The following is a 21,398-nucleotide window of genomic DNA, read 5'->3' as shown; positions in this document are numbered from 1 at the left end:
CCAACCCCCTGCTCAAAGCAGGACCAACCCCAACTAAATCATCCCAGCCAGGGCTTTGTCAAGCCTGACCTTAAAAACCTCTAAGGAAGGAGATTCCACCACCTCCCTAGGGAACCCATTCCAGTTGCCCCACTGCAACTTGAGACCATTGCTCCTTGTTCTGTCATCTGCCACCACTGAGACCACCATCCCTTCCCTGGTAGGCTGGAGGTCACCCCCACCCCACCCCCCGAGTCCCTGGGTCTCCCTCTCCCAGGCAGGCTGCTGGTGCAGGATTCCAGCTTCTCCCCTCCGCAAATCCCCATTAATCAATTCTGTGTCCCTGCTGGTTGCCACCCCCACATCTGCCTGTCCCCAGCCCAGCTATTAATTCTGTCCCCTGCCCAGCCCCCCCCCATCAGTTCTGACCCCGCAGCCCCCCCATCTGCTCCTCCAGCAGGGCCAGGAGTTCTTCACCCCCCGCCCAGCTGCCCATCCCCGGTGCAGAGAGGGAGGGACGGGGAGGCGCTTCCAGGAGACACAGAGATGAGGTATCAGGTCTTGGGTAGAGAGGAGTCCTCCAGGGTCACAGAGACTAGGACGACTGTGGCTAGAGGAGCCCATTTTATCATTCCCAGTGGGCTCCGCCCCCAGTTCCCCAGAGTCCTCCTGGACCATAGAGGACAGTGACAAACAGGCCGGACAATCCCTGGGGCAATGAGGTTGGCTTCTCCAGCGGGATCAGTCCCTGGTCCCTGTAGTTTGACAGCCCAGACCTAAGGTCCTAACTAGCCCACAGGGTGACAGAATCTGGATGATAGATATAGGGAGACCAGATGTCCCGATTGTATAGGGACAGTCCCGACTTTGGGGTCTTTTTCTTATATTGGCTCCTATCACCCCCCACCCCCCGTCCCGATTTTTCATGCTTGCTGTCTGGTCACCTAGATAGATAGTCCGCAGACAGAGGCCGTGGAGACGAGGTTGCATGAGGCTAGAGAGGCTGATTTCAGGGTCCCCCGTGGGCTATTCACACCCCATCTCAGGGACACAGCCTGACCCCACCGTTCGATCTTACTAAGAGCCAGGGGCGGATTCTCTCCCTGGGGACAGAGGCCGGCGGGAAAGTGAAGATCGGGGCCTCGGTACCAGAATCGAAAAAGGCCACCTGCCCCCGTTCACAGTCCAGACAAACCCGGATCCTGCTGGGGACCCGGCCCAGGGGGGTCATAGGGGAGGTGAGAGCCCGGAACTGATCCCCCCACAGCTCCACCGCCCAGATCCCCTCCTTGGGGTTAAGGTTGATCCGTTCCTTCCTCCTCACAGACTCTCTGGCCACCCCCACTGCCCAGCGTCCGTCATCCCCCACCTCCACCTCCCAATCCCGCACAGCCCAGCACGCAGGGACATCGGTCGAATCTCGCCGGGTTGTCGGGCCGAGCATCCCACCTGGATTCCCATCTCACGCTCTTCCCGTCCGCAGAGAGGATGAGTTGGGGATGAGCCGTGTCGGGATCCAGAGTCACGTTCGCTGCGGGGAAGAGAAAAGCAGAGCGTTAGGCGCAGAACTCAGCCCTGGGAGAGGACGGGACCGTTCCTCACACTCCCCCTCTGCCCCATTCTGGGTGGGACAGTCCGGGATCCTGGGGGGCTGCGTCAGGCTTGTTCGTCTGACCTCTGCTCGGGATCTCATTCGAATTAGTGTTTTTATGTGTGGGGGCTGAGGGGTGTCATGGTCAATCCTGGTTTGATCTGTAACTTGAGCGACAAGTTCGGGAAAATCTTTTCAAGGGATTTTCCTCTTCTGTGAAAGATGGTCTCCGTGTGGCGTCTCACCTGGTGTGTATGTCTCTTGGGGTTCCAGATCGGAGCGCAGCGTGTCTGGAGAGGGAAAAGAGACGAGGTTTCAGGCTCTCATGTTTACAGAGCCGTCCCCACTCTTAGCTGACTGAGCTATGTTGTAATTTACGTGAGAGGAAAACGGCAGGGAACAGGGACCCCGCCCAGGTCTTTAATCAAAGAATCTGACACTTTCTCTTTTCGCTTTCGTTCAGGCATCTCACATCCACAGAAACGCCCATTAACCCTCCCGGCCCCCCGAGCAGATACGACGTGGGAGAGGGGTTTCCGGTTCCCTCTGCCTCCAGACCCCAGTCGGTTTCTCTCATTCTCCGGGGGCTGGCTTTGCACCTTTGGCCCACCCGAGCTGCCACACGGGGCCGGAGCACAGGGATGGGCTGGGTCCACGTTTCAAAAGTGACCTGTAAATTAGGGTCTAGATTTTAGGGGCCAAACTTCAGGCCCCGGGGCCTGGTTCTCCGAGGTGCTGCATATCCCATGGAGCAGTGGGTGATACCCGGCTCTGGCGCACATGCCCTGCCGTTCAGTAGTTGGGAGAGAGAAACCGAGGCACCCACATTTTGCTATGTTTTTACCTTCACGGTTTTACGAAAGCTCACAGAGGGACTCACCGTGAGACATCCTGGGCCCCTGCTACATCCGCTCAGTGTCTCCGCTTTCTGGGTTTTATTAAATCGGTACATGCTGTAATGACGAAGCAAATGGCCAGAGCCCACCTCCTCCCACAGTCTCAGAGACACACCCTCATTTCCCCTCCTCGGCTCCTTCTTGGTACCTTGGAACTTCCTCAGAGTCTCCGTTAGCGCAAAAATTTTCTGGGAGAAATCGCCGCGTCTCTCTGCCAGCTCCGGAGAAATCTCCGCTGGCTGCTGGAACTTCCCCATCTCACATCTGGGGAGAGGGAATTTCACAGGATTATATTTCGTTTACCGGCTCGTTATAATTGGTAAGTTGCTGCTCCGTGGAGCCTGGAGTTAGAAATCCTCTCCTCCCAGCCTCCGAGCGGCCCCAGTAATATCCTTGCGACCTGGCCTGCCGAGAGCAGATCCGAGGATGAAAGAGGTCACGGGCTAGAGAATTCCAGAGTCTTGCATAGAAGGGCGAGGGCCTGAGGATTTAGGTCACCAGAGAGACGTGACCCTGCCCCACCCCGTTTGCTGTAAAGCCTTGGGGAGATGTGGTGCTCGCAGGGTCCCCAAACCCTTTCCCAGCATTGTGAAGCACCAGGGGGAGGGAGCCAGAGCCACGTACCTGCTCAAGGTGCTTCTGACGTCCTAGAGGGGGGGAGAGAGAGAAAAACAAGCTCAGTCCCTCACGCCACACGCTGGGGGACGTGGGAAAGGGATTTTGCAGATAACAGGAAAAGAGGCACTGCCCTGACCCCAGGGCCGTGCGTTGGCTGAGGTCATCTCATCTCGAACAGGAATGAGCCTGTAACTCGTCATTCACGTCAGCCACGCGCACACCCTGAGTGACGCTGCGAGCGGTGACTCCTGGACCCCGGTGCCCCCGCTGTCCTGTCCCTGAGTCGGGATCGGGGAGGTATTTAACTCACTCTCACCTGCAGGAATTCACTCGCTGGCTTCTGACATTTCGCCTCCAGCTCACGGATCAGCTCACCGAGACGGGAAATCTCCTCTGAGAGTTGAGCGACATCGTCGTTCTGTAGCGTCACAATCTCCTCGTCCAGCTGTTCCAGCTGGGCCAGCAGGAGTCGCTCCTCTTCCTCCAGAAACGCCTTCACTTGCTGAAACTCAGACACAATCTTCTGCCGCTCGTTTTCTGTCTGTATCTGTTTTTTTAAAAAAGGGGGGTGGGGACGGGACATATAGAGACAGTCTAGGGTCCTTCGTAAGTGCTGAGCGTGCAGGGGAGAGAACTGCCTTACATGAGACACTTGACTCTACGCAGCCGTTACTAGGGAGCGGATTTCGTAACACCTTCCTCTGTGATCCGAATCTCTCTTCATGGGATGTGCCCAGGTCGGACGGGGCAGGGCGCGGTGTCGGCAGAGACCTACCTCGGCCCTGACCCAGAGCAGCAGGAGGCGGAGATGCCGGAGGAGAAAAAAGGATGAAACAGCACAAGAAATGCCTGCGGGCTCCGGCTGACGGCGCTGTCTGGGATACAGAGAGTTGGGAAAGCCACGAGGGCTGGAAATTATCTCAGTCCTAGGAACGGGAGCTTAGCTTCTGGAGAAGATGAGGTGGGCCTGATCCTGGGAGACCCCCGATACCTGTGTGGCTGCCCACACGACTCTAATCCCTGGTCACGGACCAACGCACACAACACGTCCTCATTCCCCAAGGCCACAGAGGAATCTGCCTACAAAGAGACCTCCCTTCCCCGGCTCCTTGCAGGTTAATAACCACGGGGACCTACCCGATACTGCTGCCTTGTCCCCTCGCCAGTCACTTTAAATCCCTCCAGCTTTTCTTTCTCTCCCTTCAGAGTCTCCAAATGGGCCCAGAGCTTCTCCTGGTGAAACAGAAAAGCTTTGGTTGTTTATTTGTGTCTGGTGGGTGTTTTCCCACCCAAGACTCTGCAGATGAACTGTCTGTCCTGGGGTCCCCAGGCGCTGCTCTGGAACTGCTCCCCACCAAGCCAATCAGGAGTCTGGTGAAGCCTCCTCTCCCTCGGAGCAGCCTGTCTGCAGGGCAAGAAGCTCACACGGCTTCACCTCCTGGGTCTCTCCTTGGAGCATTCAGCATCCTCGGCCCCTCCGTGCGCTTCCCCCAGCGAGTCCCCCCGGCGGGGTCCTGGGGGGGCCACCGGGTCCTGCCCCCCCACTGCGCAGTCAGACGTGACTCTCAGCCGGCCAGTAACACAGAGGTTTATTAGATGACAGGAACACGGGCTAAAACAGAGCTTGTGGGTACAGAGAACAGGATCCCTCGGCTGGGTCCATCCTGTGGGGCAGTGAGCCAGACCCCCACGTCTGCCCTCACTTCCCGTCCCCAGCCAGCCCCAAACTGCCCCCCCCAGCTCCTCCTCTCTGGCCTTTGTCTCTTTCCCGGGCCAGGAGGTTACCTGATTCCTTTGTTCTCCCAACACCTTGAGCATCCCCTTGCAGGGGGGAAGGGCCCCGGCCATTAGTTGCCAGGAGACAGAGGGTCGGCCAGAAACTGAGGCCCCCACACAGTATTCAGAGGAACCATTAAGAAGAGCCCCACTTCGTCCCACTGTCAGCCCTTTCTGACATCAGGGACACATCTGCAAATTTGACACCATCAGCTCAGGATTAAACAAAGACTGTGAATGGCTAGCCAATTACAGAACCAGTTTCTCCTCCCTTGGTTTTCACACCTCCCTGATTGAACTAACCTCGTTATCTCTAGCCTGCTTCTTGCTTGCTTATATATACACCTGCCCCTGGAAATTTCCACTACATGCATCCGAAGAAGTGGGTATTCACCCACGAAAGCTCATGCTGCAAAACGTCTGTTAGTCTATAAGGTGCCACAAGACTCTTTGCTGCTTTTACAGATCCAGACTAACACGGCTACCCCTCTGGTACGAAGGAAATGAATCCTCATGAATGGAGACTGGGAGTGTTTTATATTCAGGCAGCTCAGAATTATTTGTCCTTTTCCTCCACTGAGTTAAACCAGTGGAGAAAGCTGGACTCACATGGTGGTGAATCAATACCCCAGTTGTTTAGAAGGTTTAACTAACAAAGTGATACAAACCCCAGAAGCCACCGGGGTTAGAAATACCGTCTGGGATGCTCAAAGGAGCCCAACTCCCGTTGAATTACAGCCCTGAGCCCCGGGGGATTGGACGGGTTGGACAGAACTGAGCTAAGCACTCGGGCAGGTGATTTGTGTTAAGAACGGTTGCTTGATGCGAATCCAAACCCTTCCATTTGCAGTGCCCTCTGGGTGGCTACCCCCCCGTGCCTAGCAAAGCTCCCGGAAGCAATGGACTCTGGGAGATGCACAAGGCCGGGATTGTCCCTCACCCTGGTTTGTGCAGGGCCCAGCCCAATGGAGGTCAGGTCTCATGATTGGGCTGCAGGGATGATACAGACTGTGATACAAGTCCTGCTTCTCCGGTCCGAAGGCAGCGCTGGCCTGCAGCCCACGTGGCCGAAACCTCACTGATCCTTTCACGGTTTCATCGGGGTGGCTAGTTCCCTTTTTTCCCCAGAGGGAAGTGATTTGAAAATGGCGCCCCAGCTTCCCAGAGAAACGTCACCCACATCAGTCATCTGTCCTGCCTTCATTTCTGCCTCTCACGTCACATCCCTCTGTACCAGGGTCGGCAACTTTGCAGAAGTGCTGGGCCGAGGCTTCATTTATCATAGAATCATAGAATCATAGAATCATAGATCAGAAGGGACCAATATGATCATCTAGTCTGACCTCCTGCAAGATGCAGGCCACATTAGCCGATCTCCCCACTCCATTCCTGCCCCATGCAAAACCTCCAGGGCCACTGCCAATCTACCCTGGAGGAAAATTCCTTCCCGACCCCAAATATGGCGGTCAGCTGAACATGCGGGCAAGACTCTCCAGCCATACCCTCTGGAAAAAGGTTAAGAATAACATATCATTGACCCATTGTACTATTTACCAGAGTGGCACTTAATTAACCTATTGACTAAGCCCGGTATCCTATCATACCATCTCCTCCATAAACTTATCTAGCTTAGTCTTAAAGTCATGGAGGTCCTTTGCTGTTTCCTCGGTGGCTGTTCCAGTATTGCACTCCCTGATAGTTAGAAACCAATTTCTAGCCTAAATTTCCTAACTGACAATTTATATCCGTTTGTCCTCGTGTCCACATTAGCACTGAGCTGAAATAATTCCTCTCCTTCCCTGGTATTTATCCCTCTGATATATTTAAAGAGTGTAATCATATCTCCTCTTATCCTTCTTTTGGTTAAGGAAAACAAACCGAGCTCCTCAAGTCTCCTTTCATATGACAGGCCTTCCATTCCTCGGATCATTCTAGTGGCCCTTCTTTGTACCTGTTCCAGTTTGAATTCATCCTTCTTAAACATGGGAGACCAAAACTGCACACAATACTCCAAATGAGGTCTCACCAACGCCTTATATAACGGGACTAGCACTTCCTTATCCCTACTAGAAATACCTCGCCTAATGCATCCCAATACACATCTCATTTACACTCTCAATATTCACTCTCATTTAAAGTTTCGCGGGCCGGTCATACATTTTAATGTTTTTAGAAGGTCTTTTTCTATAAGTCTGTACTATAGAACTGAACTATTGTTGTGTGTAAAGTAAATAAGGTTTTTAAAATGTTGAAGAAGCTTCATTTAAAATTAAATTAAAATGCAGAGCCCCCCAGACCGGTGGCCAGGGCCCGGGCAGTGTGAGTGCCACTGAAAATCAGCTCACGTGCCGATTCGGCACCCGCGCCATAGGTTGCCTACCAGTGTATATTTTTTTTTCCGTATCACTGTTCATACAGTGAGGGCTTTACAGACCAGAAAGATGCCGGGGGGAGAAATGGAGTCTAATCAGCCAGTTGGGATGAAATTAACCTGTCGTTGTTAGACTGAATTAGCCGGGGCAGCGATTCCTTACCTTGTACTCCTGGGCGGCCTCCTGGATGGGAACCACCGTGTGAGCGGCGTGAGCCCGGGATGCGTCGCACGCCACGCAGATGGGGGTTTGATCGTCTTCACAGAACAGCTTGAGAGGCTCCTGGTGCTTCCTGCACGCTCCCTCCCGGCCTGCATCCGCAATTACCTGTAAACTCAGCTGCTGGACTATTGCTAGGACCTTCGCCAGCTGCCTGTTGGGTGTGAGGTTTCTCTGCTGAGCAGTTTCTCCGCACTGAGGGCAGGAGACATCTGTGTCCATCCCGTCCCAGCAGCGGCTGATGCAGGCTCTGCAGAAACTCTGCCCACAGTCTATAATCACCGGGTCTTCAAAATACTCCCGACAGATGGGGCAAGTGGCTTCAGCCTGGAGACGTTGTGCGGGGCCGTCTGCAGCCATGGCTCCCGTCTAGCCAGTGCCAGGGGGTAAGTTTCACTTTTCTGAACTCAGAGATTCACTCCACCTGCTGCAGGAACTGGGTGTTTCCGTTCCTGGAATTGACTCATGCTGTTCGCTGCACTGGAACAAGCCCCCTGGACGGTCACATTCCCAGCCCCGGGGGCGTTTGTGATCAAAGTGTGATCTGCCCCCGCCTGCCATCAGCCCCTGTGCTGGTGGAGAGGGTCACTAGGACCTTTCCTGGGGGCCAGCATCCACCGGTGCTAATGAGCTTGCCGGAGGAGGTCTTTAAGGAGGGATATTTTGAAACTCGCAGGCTAAAAACTTGGCTAAGCTGGAATCGGTGTTTCAAATATCTGGTTCTCATTTCCACGGGGGCTGCGCTGGCTCAGTCTCATGATATTTGCTGTGTGTGTTAGACCCCCAGCGATTAGGGGAGACGCTTGCCACTTCTAGCCAAGCAGAGCTGCTATGCCTGCAGCCAGTGATGAGCTGCCAAAATATTAACAACCGGTTCCCTCCTCCTCACCCCATGAGGGGGTCATGCCCCCCCCCGGGACTCCTGCCCCATCCAACCCCCCCATGTTCCTTGACAGCCCCCCCCAGGACCCGTGCCCTATTCACCCCCCTTCCCTGTCCCCTGACTGCCCCCTGCCACCCCATCCAGCCCCTTCTCTCATTCCTGATGGCACCCCGGGACCTGGGGGCCGGGCAGGAGCCGCTGGCCGGCGAGGTCGCAGCTGGTCCCGGGGCAGGAGCCGCGCCAGCTGCCCGGCGAGGTCGCAGCTGGTCCCGGGGGGCAGGAGCCGCGCCGCGCTGCCCGGCGAGGTCGCAGCTGGTCCCGGGGGGCAGGAGCCGCGACGCCCGGCCCCAGGGTCCGGCCGTGACCTCACCGGGCGACGCGGTGCCTGGAGCCCTCCTCCAGCGGCGCCCCCAGCCCCAGCTCACCTGGTGGAAGCCGCTGCCTCCTTCTCAGCCCTCCCAGGCTTCCCGCGCGAACAGCTGATTCGCGGGAAGCTGGGAAGGGGGAGGAGAAGCTGGAGGAGCTTCAGAAGAGGAGGCAGAGGCGGAGTGAGGTGAGCTGGGGCCGGGGGGAGGGCAGGGAGCTGCTAGAGCTTTTGTTAAACCGGTTCTAAACGGGCTTCTAAATTGAACAACCGGTTCTCGTGAACCGGTGTGAACCGGCTGCAGCTCACCACTGCCAGGCTGCAGCCCTCTGGATGGAAAGGAAAATCCTTGACACGCTCCTGCTCCTTCAGCAGCCTGGGCCCTGGCTGTGTCCCAGGCACGAGCCATTTTTGCTGAGGTCAGAATTAAGGCTTTGCTTTGCAGGGCGAGTGAGATGGATACATTGGGTGCAGCGCATAGACCACTTTCTGTCACTGGCACACATCTGAGCTGGGGCAGCGTCCTGCGGACAATGGTTTTAGGAGTGTGTCCATAAGAGCAGCCAGACTGGGTCAGACCAAAGGTCCATCTAGCCCAGCGTCCTGTCTGCCGACAGCAGCCAGCACCAGGGGCCCCAGAGGGAACGAACAGAACAGGGAACCATCAAATGATCCACCCCCTGTCACCCATTCCCAGCTTCTGGCAAACAGAGGCTAGAGACACCATCCCTGCCATCCTGGCTAATAGCCACTGATGGATCTGTCCTCCAGGAACTTCTCTAGTTCTTTTTTTAACCCTGTTATAGTCTTGACCCTCACAATGTCCTCCGGCGAGGAGTTCCGCAGACTCTGTAGCAGAGCTGGAGTAGGTATTCCCTGGAAATCAATATTTCTTTGCTTTTCAAAGTTGAGTCTGAGGTGAAAATCTACACTTGAGTAACCTAATCTGCCTTTCTGCCTTTTTTATTTATGTATTTATATGCTTTACACAGGATTAAAATTTCACCCACTAATTCAGTATCCCAGATTTAGACTGGACAGGGGGGATGTGAAAAAAAAATCTCTGCCAGGACCTTTGATCAGGGTTTTGGGGGTACGAGAATGATCCAGATAATACATAGAATAATAATAAAAGCTACTGCAAGTGTGTTGGATTAAAAGTAACACTTAATACATTAATTATTTTGGGGAAAACGTGGTCCAGTACAACCCCCGGATTTGGCTTGTATTAGTAGAAAGAAACGTGTCTCTCCGCCTGTTCTCTCAGGCTGCTTGAATTTGTGCTAAGCGAAGCAGGCCTGTTAGTTTGCAAGGTCTGTGCTAATTGTAGAAAAACATTCAGCGACGACGAGTTTGTCCTAAAAGAGAGAAGATAACAACAGGTTACAAATGTTTTTTCTGAATTCAGGAACAAGATTTGTTGTCCCTCCACTTTTACGTTCCTATCTTGTTTTCTTTGCAGGGGTGACAAGTGGCAGGGGGAGATTCACCGGCCTCTGTCAGGCCCCCGTGAGTTGAGAATAGTTCTGTTCCGTGGAATAGGGTGCGATTGTAAATGTAGGTTTGAATGAGTAATAAAGGGTTGATGTGCCAGCCTGATGAATAACCACCACCCAGGAACGTTGGGCCGCAGAATGCGCAGGATGGAGGTAACCGGGTGACCCCGTAGGGCAAACTGGAATCCTACCCCAAGGACGAAGGGGACGAAGAGCAGGATAACGACAAGCCGTCACTGCTGTGCCATCTGCACGATGGACTATCACTTCGAATGTGAGAACGGTGACTGATGATCACTTCGCACGACAAAGCAAACCCTACGGATTTGGATGACGATGAAATTCCTATAAAGACAGAGACTCGGAGTCTGGTTCTGCAACCACCCTCCAGGAGCATCGGACGCGCATCTGACAAGACTCGGCTCCATCCTCGTGTCCAGGCCGGTAACTACAACAACCTTGCAGAGCTCTGTGTGTCTGCATGTGTGAGAGAATGAGATGTTATAGCTGTAACTGATTGCTGACTCTGACTCACAATAATATATGGAGATATACCTGCCTCCTAGAGCTGGAAGGGACCCCGAAGGGTCATTGAGTCCAGCCCCTGCCTTCACCAGCAGGACCAAGTACTGATTTTGCCCCAGATCCCTAAGTGGCCCCCTCAAGGATTGAACTCACAACCCTGGGTTTAGCAGGCCAATGCTCAAACCACTGAGCGATCCCTCCCCCGCAGAGGGAATAAATGCAGCACGTTGCCATATCTCCTTTAATAAGATCCTGCTGGTTTTTACTTTCTTGGTGTAACAAGTGCAATATCACCTTGGTACTGGAAAATCTGACCCCTGGAGCCTGCAGGTCCGAATGAAGGACGGAAGCTCAGTGACACAGGTGCTGGTTTCCTCCTCACCCCACCCTCACCCCACTCCTGCTCCGTCCCCGGCCCTGCCCCATACTCCACCCCTTCCCCCAAGGCCCCACCGCTTCCTGCCCAGTTCCACCCCCTTCCCTGAGTGCGGGAGGGAGGGGGAGGAGCTGATTGATGGGACTGGCCAGGAGGAGGGGTGTATCGGGGTGGGGGGCTGGCTGCTGGTGGGTGCTAAATACCTGCTAACAGAGTGAACCACCTCAAAGAGAAGCCGATCCAGCAGAATCCAGAAAAGCAGAACACCCCCCCCACACACCCCCACAATTAGCTAGGAGACCTCCCTCCGGGTTGTAATGCCTGCCATGCTTCGCAGACCGGGGGGCTGCCTGCAGACTCAGGCAGACGCTGGCTGATCATATTGTCATGAATCTCTTTCTCACCGTGGAAGGGGAGAGAGATCTGAAACCAGCCACATGACCCTACTGGGGGGGGTCTTATGCAAGAGCCCAGCCGTGGCCCAGAACAACCCACGTGTGGGTCCAAGCTGGAACTCGGGGGGACGGCGGGAACGTTTTTGCACACGTTGTCACAGAGAAGCCGTCTTTTGAGATCTGAATGTTTTGATCCGCTCGAATCAGAGCCCCAGTGAGTGGGAATTAGGGATGAATGCTGACAAGGTTTCTGAATCCCACTTGCGCTGCGACCTGCCAGTCAAATCAAGGCTTGAAATCAATGAAGCTCGGAGTGGCAGTTAAATGTTCATTAGGTTGTGAAGCCGAAACTCTAACTGGGTTCAAAAAGAGTTAGCTCAGTTCCTCAGGCTAAATCCACCGATGGTTATTAGCCCAGCCCCATGCTCTGGGTGTCCCTAAAGGGCCTGATGCTGGGTGTGGACGCCAGGGGATGGATCACTAGGTGATTAACCTGGTCTGTTCATTCCCTCTGGGGCACTGGCCACGGTGGGGAGCCGGGATACTGGGTTAGCTGGACCATTGGTCTGACGCAGTCTGGCCGTTCTTATGTTCAGTCAAAAGGACAGCGGATTTTTGCCTCTGAGAAGGATTTAATAGGAGGTCGTACACGGCCCCTAGTGAATATTTGAGCACCAAGTTCCACACACGAGCAGCGACGTGCGAAAAAGCACCAAGGGCTGGATTGAGGCAAAATAAGAGTTGAGCCCGCACTGGTGCTGATACAAACGACGTTGTGACACCGGGCTGGGAAATCAGTGTTAGTATCCAGGGCTGTTTGTTAGCCGGGGGTAGAATTTGGGGTTTGACTTTTGGATACTCTGAGGCTAAGATGTGTAAACCCGGGACAGAGACACTGCGATGCTGCTTGCGCCGGGTCAGCGGGATTTGTTCGTACAATGGGAGCAGGTAAGAGCAGTTGAAGTGTTACCCAAGCGCGCTGTACGATTGCCTCAGCCCCTATCTCACGGCGAAGTCAGGCACCCACTTGGGAGGGGCAAAGGGGCTGGCGGGGGGGGGATATAAAACATGTAGGGCGACCAGATGTCCTGATTTTTGGGTCTTTCCCTTATCTAGGCTCCTATTGCCCCCCACCCCCGTCCCGATTTTTCACACTTGCTGTCCGGTCACCCTGAAAACACCGAAAGAGCAAAGAAAGGCCCGTCCCTGACTGCAGTCCTGACCCGGCCCATGGGTACAGAAGGGGTGGGATGAAGACCCCAGACCCAAAATGGAACGTGGCCCTAAGCGGTCGGGGGCGGGGCTGGGGGCCTGCATTGCGGGGGTCTTTGGCCTGCAAAGGAGGAGGAGGAGGGGGGGACTGGGGAATGAGACATGACACTGGGGAACAGGGACACAGGCAGGTCCTGCGGTGTCAGAGCCGGGCAGGGACGCGGGGTAAACGCTCTGCGGTGTCAGAGCCGGGCAGGGACGCGGGGTAAACGCTCTGCGGTGTCAGAGCCGGGCAGGGGGACGTGGGGTAAACGCTCTGCGGTGTCAGAGCCGGGCGGGGACGCGGGGGAAACGCCCTGCGGTGTCAGAGCCGGGCAGGGACGCGGGGGCAACGCTCTGCGGTGTCAGAGCCGGGCAGGGACGCGGGGTAAACGCCCTGCGGTGTCAGAGCCGGGCAGGGGGACGCGGGGTAAACGCCCTGCGGTGTCAGAGCCGGGCAGGGGGCGTGGGAGTGCGCTCTGCGGTGTCAGAGCCGGGCAGGGACGGGGTAAACGCTCTGCGGTGTCAGAGCCGGGCAGGGATCTGGGGTCGCGCTCTGCGGTGTCAGAGCCGGGCAGGGGCGCGGGGTGAACGCTCTCGGGTGTCAGAGCCGGGCAGGGACACGGGTAACGCCCTGCGGCGTCAGAGCCGGGCAGGGGCGCGGGGTAACGCTCTGCGCGGTCTGAGAGCGGGGGGGGGACGCGGGGTAAACGCTCTGCGGTGTCAGAGCCGGGCAGGGACGCGGGGTAAACGCTCTGCGGTGTCAGAGCCGGGCAGGGGCACGCGGGGAACGCTCTGCGGTGTCAGAGCCGGGCAGGGGCGGGGAGTCGCGCTCTGCGGTGTCAGAGCTGGGAAGGGGGACGTGGGGTAAACGCTCTGCGGTGTCAGAGCCGGGCAGGGACGTGGGGTAAACGCTCTGCGGTGTCAGAGCTGGGAAGGGGGACGTGGGGTAAACGCTCTGCGGTGTCAGAGCCGGGCGGGGACGTGGGAGTAAACGCTCTGCGGTGTCAGAGCCGGGCAGGGATGCGGGGTAAACGCTCTGCGGTGTCAGAGCCGGGCGGGGACGTGGGGTAAACGCTCTGCGGTGTCAGAGCCGGGCAGGGATACGGGGTAAACGCTCTGCGGTGTCAGAGCCGGGCAGGGCAGCGGGTAAACGCTCTGCGGTGTCAGAGCCGGGCAGGGGCGTGGGGTAAACGCTCTGCGGTGTCAGAGCCGGGCAGGGGACGTGGGGTAAACGCTCTGCGGTGTCAGAGCCGGGCAGGGACGCGGGTAAACGCCCTGCGGTGTCAGAGCCGGGCAGGGAGGTGGGGTAAACGCTCTGCGGTGTCAGAGCCGGGCAGGGGGACGCGGGGTCAACGCTCTGCGGTGTCAGAGCCGGGCAGGGATACGGGGTAAACGCTCTGCGGTGTCAGAGCCGGGCAGGGGGACGCGGGGGAAACGCCCTGCGGTGTCCGAGCCGGGCAGGGACGCGGGGTAAACGCTCTGCGGTGTCGGAGCCGGGCAGGGACGCGGGGTAAACGCTCTGCGGTGTCAGAGCCGGGCAGGGGACGCGGGTAAACGCTCTGCGGTGTCAGAGCCGGGCAGGGACGCGGGGTAAACGCTCTGCGGTGTCAGAGCCGGGCAGGGACACGGGTAAACGCCCTGCGGTGTCAGAGCCGAGCAGGGATCTGGGGTAGCGCTCTGCGGTGTCAGAGCCGGGCAGGGGCGGGGTCGCGCTCTGCGGTGTCAGAGCCGGGCAGGGACGGGAGTAAACGCTCTGCGGTGTCAGAGCCGGGCAGGGACGCGGGGTAAACGCTCTGCGGCGTCAGAGCCGGGCAGGGACGGGGTAAACGCTCTGCGGCGTCAGAGCCGGGCAGGGGACGCGGGGTAACGCTCTGCGGTGTCAGAGCCGGGCAGGGACACGGGGTAAACGCTCTGCGGTGTCAGAGCCGGGCAGGGACGTGGGAGTAACGCTCTGCGGTGTCAGAGCCGGGCAGGGGACGGGGTAAACGCTCTGCGGTGTCAGAGCCGGGCAGGGACGCTGGTAAACGCTCTGCGGTGTCAGAGCCGGGCAGGGACGGGGTAAACGCTCTGCGGTGTCAGAGCCGGGCAGGGGACGCGGGAAACGCTCTGCGGTGTCGGAGCCGGGCAGGGGGACGTGGGGTAAACGCTCTGCGGTGTCTGAGCCGGGCAGGGGCACGGGGGCAAACCGCTCTGCGGTGTCAGAGCCGGGCAGGGACGGGGTAAACGCTCTGCGGTGTCAGAGCCGGGCAGGGATACGGGTAAACGCGCTCTGCGGTGTCAGAGCCGGGCGGGGGACGTGGGGTAAACGCTCTGCGGTGTCAGAGCCGGGCAGGACGTGGGGTAAACGCGCTCTGCGGTGTCAGAGCCGGGCGGGGACGCGGGGTAAACGCTCTGCGGTGTCAGAGCCGGGCAGGGGACGCGGGTAAACGCTCTGCGGTGTCAGAGCCGGGCAGGACGCTGGGTAAACGCTCTGCGGTGTCAGAGCCGGGCAGGACGTGGGTAAACGCTCTGCGGTGTCAGAGCCGGGCAGGGGCACGCGGGGTACACGCTCTGCGGTGTCCGAGCCGGGCCGGGGGACGTGGGGTAAACGCTCTGCGGTGTCAGAGCCGGGCAGGGACGCGGGGTAAACGCTCTGCGGTGTCAGAGCCGGGCAGGGGGCCGGGGGTCTACGCTCTGCGGTGTCAGAGCGGGCAGGGACGCGGGTAAACGCTCTGCGGTGTCAGAGCCGGGCAGGGACGTGGGGTAAACGCTCTGCGGTGTCAGAGCCGGGCAGGGACGCGGGGTAAACGCTCTGCGGTGTCAGAGCCGGGCAGGGGGACGCGGGGTAAACGCTCTGCGGTGTCAGAGCCGGGCAGGGACGCGGGGTAAACGCTCTGCGGTGTCAGAGCCGGGCAGGGATACGGGGTAAACGCTCTGCGGTGTCAGAGCCGGGCAGGGACGTGGGGTAAACGCTCTGCGGTGTCAGAGCCGGGCAGGACGGGGTAAACGCTCTGCGGTGTCAGAGCCGGGCAGGGGGACGTGGGGTAAACGCTCTGCGGTGTCAGAGCCGGGCAGGGGGACGCGGGGTAAACGCTCTGCGGTGTCAGAGCCGGGCAGGGACGCGGGGTAAACGCTCTGCGGTGTCAGAGCCGGGCAGGGGGACGCGGGGTAAACGCTCTGCGGTGTCAGAGCCGGGCAGGGATACGGGGTAAACGCTCTGCGGTGTCAGAGCCGGGCAGGGACGCGGGGTAAACGCTCTGCGGTGTCAGAGCCGGGCAGGGACGCGGGGTAAACGCTCTGCGGTGTCAGAGCCGGGCAGGACGCGGGAGTAACGCTCTGCGGTGTCTGAGCCGGGCAGGGACGCGGGGTACCCGCTCTGCGGTGTCAGAGCCGGGCAGGGACGCGGGGTAAACGCTCTGCGGTGTCAGAGCCGGGCAGGGACGTGGGGTAAACGCTCTGCGGTGTCAGAGCCGGGCAGGGGGACGTGGGGTAAACGCTCTGCGGTGTCAGAGCCGGGCAGGGATACGGGTAACGCTCTGCGGTGTCAGAGCCGGGCAGGGACGTGGGGTAAACGCTCTGCGGCGTCAGAGCCGGGCAGGGACGCGGGGTAAACGCTCTGCGGCGTCAGAGCCGGGCAGGGACGCGGGGTAAACGCTCTGCGGCGTCAGAGCCGGGCAGGGACGCGGGGTAAACGCTCTGCGGTGTCAGAGCCGGGCAGGGACGTGGGGTAAACGCTCTGCGGTGTCAGAGCCGGGCAGGGATCCGGGGTAAACGCTCTGCGGTGTCAGAGCCGGGCAGGGACGTGGGGTAAACGCTCTGCGGTGTCAGAGCCGGGCAGGGGGACGCGGGGTAAACGCTCTGCGGTGTCAGAGCCGGGCAGGGATACGGGGTAAACGCTCTGCGGTGTCAGAGCCGGGCAGGGATACGGGGTAAACGCTCTGCGGTGTCAGAGCCGGGCAGGGACGCGGGGTAAACGCTCTGCGGTGTCAGAGCCGGGCAGGGGGACGTGGGGTAAACGCTCTGCGGCGTCAGAGCCGGGCAGGGACGTGGGGTAAACGCTCTGCGGTGTCAGAGCCGGGCAGGGACGGGGGGTAAACGCTCTGCGGTGTCAGAGCCGGGCAGGGACACGGGGTAAACGCTCTGCGGTGTCAGAGCCGGGCAGGGACGCGGGGTAAACGCTCTGCGGTGTCAGAGCCGGGCAGGGGGACGCGGGGTAAACGCTCTGCGGCGTCAGAGCCGGCAGGGATGCGGTAACGCTCTGCGGTGTCAGAGCCGGGCAGGGACGTGTAAACGCTCTGCGGTGTCAGAGCCGGGCAGGGACGCGGGTAAACGCCTCTGCGGTGTCAGAGCCGGGCAGGGACGTGGGGTAAACGCTCTGCGGTGTCAGAGCCGGGCAGGACGGGGTAACGCTCTGCGGTGTCAGAGCCGGGCAGGGACGCGGGTTAAACGCTCTGCGGTGTCAGAGCCGGGCAGGGACGCGGGGTAAACGCTCTGCGGTGTCAGAGCCGGGCAGGGACGCGGGGTAAACGCTCTGCGGTGTCAGAGCCGGGCAGGGACGAGGGGTAAACGCTCTGCGGTGTCAGAGCCGGGCAGGGGGTAAACGCTCTGCGGTGTCAGAGCCGGGCAGGGACGGGGTAAACGCTCTGCGGCGTCAGAGCCGGGCAGGTAAACGCTCTGCGGTGTCAGAGCCGGGCAGGGATACGGGGTAAACGCTCTGCGGTGTCAGAGCCGGGCAGGGACGTGGGGTAAACGCTCTGCGGTGTCAGAGCCGGGCAGGGACGCGGGGTAAACGCTCTGCGGTGTCAGAGCCGGGCAGGGACGCGGGGTAAACGCTCTGCGGTGTCAGAGCCGGGCAGGGACGGGTAAACGCGCTCTGCGGTGTCAGAGCCGGGCAGGGACGTGGGTAAACGCTCTGCGGTGTCAGAGCCGGGCAGGGGACGCGGGTAAACGCTCTGCGGTGTCAGAGCCGGGCAGGGGACGTGGGGTAAACGCTCTGCGGTGTCAGAGCCGGGCAGGATACGGGTAAACGCTCTGCGGTGTCAGAGCCGGGCAGGGACTCGGGGTAAACGCTCTGCGGTGTCAGAGCCGGGCAGGGACGCGGGGTAAACGCTCTGCGGTGTCAGAGCCGGGCAGGGACGCGGGGTAAACGCTCTGCGGTGTCAGAGCCGGGCAGGGATGCGGGGTAAACGCTCTGCGGTGTCAGAGCCGGGCGGGGACATGGGGTAAACGCTCTGCGGTGTCAGAGCCGGGCAGGGGACGCGGGTAACGCTCTGCGGTGTCAGAGCCGGGCAGGACGGGTAAACGCTCTGCGGTGTCAGAGCCGGGCAGGGGACGCGGGTAAACGCTCTGCGGTGTCAGAGCCGGGCAGGACGCGGGGTAAACGCTCTGCGGTGTCAGAGCCGGGCAGGGACGCGGGTAACGCTCTGCGGTGTCAGAGCCGGGCAGGGATACGGGTAAACGCTCTGCGGTGTCAGGGCCGGGCAGGGACGCGGGGAACCCGCTCGGCGGTGTCAGAGCCGGGCAGGGACGCGGGGTAAACGCTCTGCGGTGTCAGAGCCGGGCAGGGGGACGCGGGGTAAACGCGCTCTGCGGTGTCAGAGCCGGGCAGGGACGCGGGTAAACGCGCTCTGCGGTGTCAGAGCCGGGCAGGACGCGGGAGTAAACGCTCTGCGGTGTCAGAGCCGGGCAGGACGCGGGTAAACGCTCTGCGGTGTCAGAGCCGGGCAGGGGACGGGTAAACGCTCTGCGGTGTCAGAGCCGGGCAGGGACGCGGGGTAAACGCCTCTGCGGTGTCAGAGCCGGGCAGGGACGCGGGTAAACGCCTCTGCGGTGTCAGAGCCGGGCAGGGACGTGGGTAAACGCTCTGCGGTGTCAGAGCCGGGCAGGGACGCGGGTAAACGCTCTGCGGTGTCAGAGCCGGGCAGGGGACGCGGGTAAACGCTCTGCGGTGTCAGAGCCGGGCAGGGGACGTGGGGTAAACGCTCTGCGGTGTCAGAGCCGGCAGAGGGGCAGGGGGTAAACGCTCTGCGGTGTCAGAGCCGGGCAGGGACGCGGGTAAACGCTCTGCGTGTCAGAGCCGGGCAGGGACGCGGGTAAACGCTCTGCGGTGTCAGAGCCGGGCAGGGACGTGGGGTAAACGCCTCTGCGGTGTCAGAGCCGGGCAGGGACGTGGGTAAACGCTCTGCGGTGTCAGAGCCGGGCAGGACGCTGGGTAAACGCTCTGCGGTGTCAGAGCCGGGCAGGGACGTGGTAAACGCCTGCGGTGTCAGAGCCGGGCAGGGACGTGTGGTAAACGCTCTGCGGTGTCAGAGCCGGGCAGGGATACGGGGTAAACGCTCTGCGGTGTCAGAGCCGGGCAGGGGGACGTGGGGTAAACGCTCTGCGGTGTCAGAGCCGGGCAGGGACGCGGGGTAAACGCTCTGCGGTGTCAGAGCCGGGCAGGGACACGGGGTAAACGCTCTGCGGTGTCAGAGCCGGGCAGGGACCCGGGGTTCACGCTCTGCGGTGGCAGAGCCGGGCAGGACGCTGGGTAAACGCTCTGCGGTGTCAGAGCCGGGCAGGGACGTGGGGTAAACGCCCTGCGGTGTCAGAGCCGGGCAGGGACGTGGGAGTAAACGCTCTGCGGTGTCAGAGCCGGCGGTGTCAGAGCCGGGCAGGGACGCGGGGTAAACGCTCTGCGGTGTCAGAGCCGGGCAGGGGGACGCGGGGTAAACGCTCTGCGGTGTCAGAGCCGGGCAGGGGGACGCGGGGTAAACGCTCTGCGGTGTCAGAGCCGGGCAGGCCTACGTGGGGTAACGCGCTCTGCGGTGTCAGAGCCGGGCAGGGGACGTGGGAGTAAACGCTCTGCGGTGTCAGAGCCGGGCAGGGGACGGGGTAAACGCGCTCTGCGGTGTCAGAGCCGGGCAGGGGGACGCGGGGTAAACGCTCTGCGGTGTCAGAGCCGGGCAGGGACACGGGGTAAACGCTCTGCGGGGTCTGAGCGGGGCTGGGGGACGCGGGGTAAACGCTCTGCGGTGTCAGAGCCGGGCAGGGGGACGTGGGGTAAACGCTCTGCGGTGTCAGAGCCGGGCAGGGAGACGGGGTAAACGCTCTGCGGTGTCAGAGCCGGGCAGGGGACGCGGGTAAACGCTCTGCGGTGTCAGAGCCGGGCAGGGGACGCTGAGTAAACGCTCTGCGGTGTCAGAGCCGGGCAGGGGACGTTGCAACGCTCTGCGGTGTCAGAGCCGGGCAGGGATACGGGTAAACGCGCTCTGCGGTGTCAGAGCCGGGCAGGGACGGGTGGTAAACGCTCTGCGGTGTCAGAGCCGGGCAGGGACGCGGGGTAAACGCTCTGCGGTGTCAGAGCCGGGCAGGGAGGCGTGGTCAAAGCTCTCCGCTGTCAGAGCCGGGCAGGACGTGGGTAAACGCTCTGCGGTGTCAGAGCCGGGCAGGGATACGCGGGGTAAACGCTCTGCGGTGTCAGAGCCGGGCAGGGGAGTAACCGCCCTGCGGTGTCAGAGCCGGGCAGGGACGCGGGGTAAACGCTCTGCGGTGTCAGAGCCGGGCAGGGGGACGTGGGGTAAACGCTCTGCGGTGTCAGAGCCGGGCAGGGATACGGGGTAAACGCTCTGCGGTGTCAGAGCCGGGCAGGGACGCGGGGTAAACGCTCTGCGGTGTCAGAGCCGGGCAGGGACGCGGGGTAAACGCTCTGCGGTGTCAGAGCCGGGCAGGGACGTGGGTAAACGCTCTGCGGTGTCAGAGCCGGGCAGGGGACGCGGTAAACGCTCTGCGGTGTCAGAGCCGGCAGGGGACGCTGCAACGCTCTGGCGTGTCAGAGCCGGGCAGGGGACGCGGGTAAACGCTCTGCGGTGTCAGAGCCGGGCAGGGACGCGGGGTAAACGCTCTGCGGTGTCAGAGCCGGGCAGGGACGTGGGGTAAACGCTCTGCGGTGTCAGAGCCGGGCAGGGATACGGGGTAAACGCTCTGCGGTGTCAGAGCCGGGCAGGGGGACGCGGGGTAAACGCCCTGCGGCGTCGGAGCCGGGCAGGGACGTGGGGTAAACGCTCTGCGGTGTCAGAGCCGGGCAGGGACGTGGGGTAAACGCCCTGCGGTGTCAGAGCCGGGCAGGGATACGGGGTAAACGCTCTGCGGTGTCAGAGCCGGGCAGGGACGCGGGGTAAACGCTCTGCGGTGTCAGAGCCGGGCAGGGACGTGGGGTAAACGCTCTGCGGTGTCAGAGCCGGGCAGGGGGACGGGGGGTAAACGCTCTGCGGTGTCAGAGCCGGGCAGGGACGCGGGGTAAACGCTCTGCGGTGTCAGAGCCGGGCAGGGACGCGGGGTAAACGCTCTGCGGTGTCAGAGCCGGGCAGGGACGCGGGGTAAACGCTCTGCGGTGTCAGAGCCGGGCAGGGACGTGGGGTAAACGCTCTGCGGTGTCAGAGCCGGGCAGGGATACGGGGTAAACGCTCTGCGGTGTCAGAGCCGGGCGGGGACGCGGGGTAAACGCTCTGCGGTGTCAGAGCCGGGCAGGGGGACGCGGGGTAAACGCTCTGCGGTGTCAGAGCCGGGCAGGGGGACGTGGGGTAAACGCTCTGCGGTGTCAGAGCCGGGCAGGGACGCGGGGTAAACGCTCTGCGGTGTCAGAGCCGGGCAGGGGGACGTGGGGTAAACGCTCTGCGGTGTCAGAGCCGGGCAGG

General features: G+C 60.6%; 1 pseudogene; it reads right to left on the bottom strand.

Annotated features, from left to right (window-relative positions):
* Nucleotides 1-961: 961 nt before the first annotated feature.
* LOC120381441 lies at nt 962-7,811 on the bottom strand (annotated as a pseudogene).
* Between the last annotated feature and the right edge of the window lie 13,587 nt (nt 7,812-21,398).

The sequence above is a fragment of the Mauremys reevesii genome, linkage group 14 (genome assembly GCF_016161935.1).
Source record: "Mauremys reevesii isolate NIE-2019 linkage group 14, ASM1616193v1, whole genome shotgun sequence".
Lineage (NCBI taxonomy): Eukaryota > Metazoa > Chordata > Testudines > Geoemydidae > Mauremys > Mauremys reevesii.
This window is presented reverse-complemented; position numbering and strand designations above follow the sequence as displayed.